The sequence below is a fragment of the Cupressus sempervirens genome, chromosome 10, assembly GCF_028749045.1.
Source record: "Cupressus sempervirens isolate cs-2001-9-10 chromosome 10, ASM2874904v1, whole genome shotgun sequence".
NCBI lineage: Eukaryota > Viridiplantae > Streptophyta > Pinopsida > Cupressales > Cupressaceae > Cupressus > Cupressus sempervirens.
The window spans coordinates 757,104,013-757,110,149 of NC_143127.1; positions in this window are offsets into that span (position 1 = coordinate 757,104,013).

Consider the following 6,137-nt stretch of genomic DNA (forward strand, 5'->3'; position numbering starts at 1 on the left):
TTTAGTTAAAGGTCAATGATGATAAGTTTGATGAGTAAAGTATTTACCTTTAAGCTATTCTTAGAATATTATTCCAATAATGGAAGGATAATGTTATCGAGGGAATAAATTAGTTGACTGGTAGGACAAATAATTAACTTATATACTTGAAGTATAGAAATAGGAAACCTCTACACTTAATTCAACTATGTGATTTTAGTAAACCAAAACATGTGTTTGCATTGTATTTTCTCTATGTTTCTTATTTTGGGGTTTGGGTTGACTAGTGTTGACTAGTCTTAGGTTGTTACCAGAGGCTCAAGGATTATGCGAATGTGATGGCATGTTGATCTTACTTAGTCTCGATCTTTATAAACCCAACCATGGTTATGTGATGGTATGCTCTATGAGATGTTTGTAATTACTGATTGTTATTGCTTATCAGTCTTCTTGAGTGAAGCTAAGTTATACATATCTGAGACACTTGAATTAACCATTTTCGAGTCATTGATCAGTTATCCTTGGATTACTTTCTAGTTTCCATGATGGGACTGAAATGTTGATTTATTTCTTGATGATGTCATGTTGTGACATGTTTTGACTCAACCATTTTGGAGTCTTCGATCAGTATGATTTTGAGATATATTTTGGTTAATAAGAACCAATGATTATTATGATTATCAGTGATGCCTTCAGTTGCCAATAGAGAATTGTTGTGGTCATGATTTTCTATGGATGTGTTTCAGATGCTCATGGAGATTTGATGCTTTTATTATGGATATTTGATGATTCTTGTTGTGGATTATCTACTAGTAGTGGCAGGAAGTGACTTGCAATGGGGGCCAGGGCCCTAAGTGGCTGCCAAGGTAACTCATTGTAAGTTTTGTTAATAAGTGATAATATTTTCACTAAATGGGGATTAAATGAACCGAAAAAGATAATTGTTTTGTTCTCACCCATGCCTCGAGTGCTAGTACAGACTAGGATGGGAGTAAAGAGAATGCATGGTTGTGACCTTGCATTCCATAGTATGCCTTATCAGTATGAGAGGATACTAGTGGCCACATGAGGATCAGTAGGGGCCTGTGGAGTTTAGCTAACTGCCAGGGTAACTTCTACATGATATATACGATGATAGTTTCCCACTTGCATAGTAGGTTTCCTACATGTCTTTGTGTGCCTGTAGGAATTAGATGTCAGTTTTGTGATTGGAACCTTTGAGTTAGTATACTTTTTAGATTTTTGGACTTATAGAGATTTATGCTATGTGATTTGGATAACCTATTTGGGCCTTGAGATTATCTCCTTAGCATAGTGGGAGTGGACCACTTAGGTTCCACGTGGTCAGGTGGTAGTGTATTTCCACTCTTATCATTTGAGATCCGTCTGAGACATCATGGCTGGAGCATTCTTGGTTGGTATTTATCTTCATTCTGTTCTTGGAGCATTATGATAGATGATATACCCTATGATGGATGTATTTACTGGTATATTTGTTACATTGATGATTTGCATGATGTTATCTTATGCTTTACTTTGCATGTTAGATTACTTTATGCTTGTGATGTAGTATGATTTAGGAGTGACATTCCTACTATGTTAATACTGATGATCTCTTTGGTGATTTGGAATTTTATGTAGAGAGGGATGGCTAGGATCCATGATAGTCTAATGATACTATTTACAGTTGGGAGGAACCGTGCACTTAGTTATTTATGTTTGTGATATATGGTTATCTTTTATGATGGATGTTTATATCTTTTATGGTTACGATGATGTATCATGTATGGTTTGTGGTTTCATTTATGTTATTGCATCATGGATTAGAGTTAGTATGATGGTGTAGTTTATTTTCACACATGTATATTCTTTAAAGCCTTTTTTTATACCCTGTGACATGTACAATGGATGATTGAGCAATCTAAAATGTAATTACTAAAAGGACACTTGTATATGGTTTAAGAATGTTGGACGTATCATTGTTATTTCATAAGGATGTGAGGTTAGATGAATGGTTAATTTAGATGTGATTCAACGTTAAGGAATTCATGAAGAATGTAATCTGTTATGTATGTTATGTTTACTTTCATTTGATTTGTTTCTATTGCTTTCATTACTATGTATAAGTTGTGAATGGTTTATCTTTCATGTTTTTAGAAAAAAAAAGCTACCAAACTTAGTGAAATTTTAGATTAATTCTTTGGATCCCTTGGCGGGGCATTACACTAAATGGGTTTCAAATTCTTTGAAAAGGTAATATGTTTATAGCTTTAAAAGCCATATACGGTGGTGGCAAATAGACTGTCATGTGTACTTGGTAGTGAAGTGTCTCAGTTGTATTAAATGCTTATTATGAGGAATTATTACATTGAAGCCAGGTCAACCATTTCTTTTGGGTATTGTTTTCTTTTGGTTGAGTTCGAGCCAGAATCTGGGCCGTATTGCTCTGTATGTTATGAACCTATGATGTTAGTTGTTATGAATCGGCATCATGGAGGAATTAGTTGGAAGAGCATTCGTGTTTATGAAGTCGAGCATTTTTTGGGTTCTCCCTATCAATCATTATCTTTCTCTTGCATATCATTGTTTCTAGTTTTGGAAAAATGCTTTTGATTTGGGGCTTTGGTAGCGAGTTTATTTGCAGAGTTTTGTATCGAGCATTTTGGGAACTTACTGTGACTTGAGGTAGGGGGCATTTCCTAACCTATTCCCTTACTGTTATTTGTGTGTTAATTTTTGTGTGAAGGAAATAGTAGATATTGTAGTTTTAAAATGTATCAATAACCAAGTATGGGTGTATGAAGGATTGGGCATATAGTGCCGAGTTCTATACATATCCATATTTGGATATGGGTTATATATCTATTTACATATATTGCTGTCCTCTTCTGGGTTTAGTTGTTGTTTTAAAAAAATGGTTTCTATTCTCAGTTTTATAAAAATCGAGGTCTTTCTGTGTGTTTCATTTTTGTATATAATGTTGACATTTTTTCATATGATTGTCATATGACTTGTGAACGGTTACATTTTGAAATGTCTTTAGCTTGGGCTCAGGTCTTATCATAAAACAGAGTTTGTCTTGCGAGAAAATATATATTTATATACGGGTGTGAATTTGAGTTCAACCCACAGTGACTGTATAAAACACGGGTTTAAAATAAAAGTCTTGAATGGTTTTAGAGTAGTATGATACCTTAGAACATAGGTAAACTATTGAGCAATTATGTGAAACCAAGGGCAGGCATTTGGTCGAATAGTTAGCATGAAACATGGACAATGTTGTTTTAGCTATTATCAGTATGATGTTATTATGTGTTTTTAAAGATTGCCAACAGTTGATGCTGTCGAGATTTATGGTGTTTGAATTTCTTGTTAACTATTATGATAATTATAGGATACTGGAAAACTTAGTTAGTGCTTTTATTATCATCGGTTGTGACATTATATCAAACAGTTAAGGGAGAGAGGTTCGAATCAAGTAAAAAACTTGATGCGAACGCATAAATTACTTACTATTAATATGGATATTGTTTTCAGCAAGGTATTATGAATAAATATTTAACTTAGATTTAGTAGTTGAATAAGCATGATGTCTGTTGTGAATGGTTATCGAAGGTAGCATTATATGAATAAGAAACTTGAAACTATTAAAGATAACATAGTGATAGCATAATTTACCATTAAAATGTGATGGAAAACTGGGTCATATTTAACTGATGTTTTAAGATATTATTCACAACTATATAAGGTAATATTTGATAAACAAAGACATTGATAGTTGTTGTTTTTTCAATAACTACATAGCCATTATGTGAACAACCAGTATGCATCTTATGGTATAGGGATTTTACATTCTAAATTGCAGTTGGATATTGGCATGTTCAAAGTCACATTGCATTTTGTGAATCATATTTTAAATTGATTTCAGATACTATGTCTTTATATGTTGTTGTAGTTAAAATTGAGTGGTGGCTTATTGTTAAACATCAGTGTAACTTCAATAGACACTTGCATTTTAATAACCTCATTAATGGTCATTTGTTAAGCATTAACTGTACTTAGTTTCTATTATGTTTAATTTTGATTATGAAGTGTCTTAATAGCATTTATGGATCATTTTGACATAAGATGTTTGAAACAGAATTCGTTTATTGTAAAGATGTATTTTAGTTCATAATTGAAATGGAAAGTTGTTCCGTGTATGAGGCAGATTTATGATATATGTTTGATGATATGTCAATTAAAGCAAGAATATCATATGAACATTGTTTTATTAACTTGATCATTTCGAAAGATAAGTTTAGTTATTATAATAGTAGGAATAAGTAGTATAGTACTATGACTGATAAATACCATTAAACTAATGTATCAATTTAGTTATATTTACGAGAACGTAATATTGTAGTATCTATTTCTATTGTTAAAATAGTCTAAGATTACTTTTGAATTTGGCAGTAAAAGATGAGATTTTTAAAAGATGAAGAATGGAATATCATGAGAAAATTGAATAGTTATTCATTGGTTGTCCATTCTTAGAATATTTGTTTGATGTGTATTTTAAGGATAGCTATAATGAACATATATCGAGGTGGCTGAATATCGATTTATCCTATTCAGTTAACTAACTCAGTCATAACTTTAAAATGAATTGGGTGGGTAATTACATATAAAAGATAATTGGCCTTACCTATGACTTAAAACTATATGGTTAAGTACGGAGAACAAGGCATATCTCTATTCTATCATTGACAAGTATAATAAAGAATACCATTATGTGATGACTATGAGCATACCATACATGGATGCAAAATCTTAGTGCCATAATGATGACACCTCGGTATATATATGATTCATTTACTGGTTATTCTTAGTGTGAGTTTAATTTTGCATTGTTAAGTAAATTTTTACTTCTTGCATATTAATTTTGGAACTGCACTATGTTAAGTGGATTAGATATCTGCATTATGGTTATGTATATGTTTATTCTAACATGTATGCAGGTGGAATACACTTTTCAACTTAGTGTGTACTGAGCCCCCTTTTTGTGTTGTGTTGCATTTCTATATGTTTTACAGGTGCTTCAAGTTGATTAGCAAGTAGCTAAGGATGGTTGTTGAAGTTTCTTCTTGAATCAGTTTTTAATTACTTGTAGGGTCCATATGTTGGACATTAGTGATTAAGAAAGATGGTGTACTTCATTATTGTATTGAACTCTATATGTATTCGCATTATAATGGATATGTACTTGGATGATATCATCTTTCATTTTGAGGTTTTCAGATTGAGAGTGGTTCAATCTATGTATTTGTACTTGTATTAAAAAATTGTTGCATTTGTTGTTCTTTGTTTCCAATATTTTGGTTTTGTTTAGTGTAGCATTACATTTTGGTATCAGAGCCCAGTTGAAATAACTAGGACTCTTGGGTTATAGGGTTTAGCTCGTTATTGATGTGTTATTAATTGTTAGTTTTTTTTAGGTTGCTATCATGCCTCTCGTCACTAGAGGAACTTGAGGACATAGCATTCCTGAGGATAACGTTGCTGGCAGAGGTAGGGGTAGGGGCTGTGGTAGAGGTCCTAGCTACCAGAATGATGTTGGAGATGGTCAGTTAGATCAGAATGTTGGGGTTGGAAACAACCAAGATAATTAGGTACACCAAGCTATGGTATTTCATAGGATTCTAGAATGTCTCGATAATATTGAGACTAACAATCAAATTCCTGGTGGGGGAGCGAATGATAGGAGACCTCTTGTGCAGGGTATTAACCTTCCTGTAGAGGATGATCCGGTGGCAAGAGCTCAGCTCAAGGATCTTTCCAAGATGAAAGGGCCATTATTTTATGGTACAAAATAGAATACAGTGGTACAAGCTTGGCTACTAAATATTGAGCAATGCTTTGTCTTACACCGTTACTTGAGTAACGTGAAGGTAAGATGGACGGTTATGCATTTGAGAGGTTTTGGTTCCTTGTGGTGGAAAGAAGAGTTGGAGAAACTGGGCATTGATATCTCTCTTGTTACTTGGGAGCTCTTTGTAGAGAAATTCAAGGAGAGGTTTATGTCTGAATATTGGCGTCAGGTTCGTGCAAAGGAGTTCTTTCAGATTATGCAGTCTAGCTCTACAGTGGAAGCTTATGAACATAGGTTCTACGAGCTT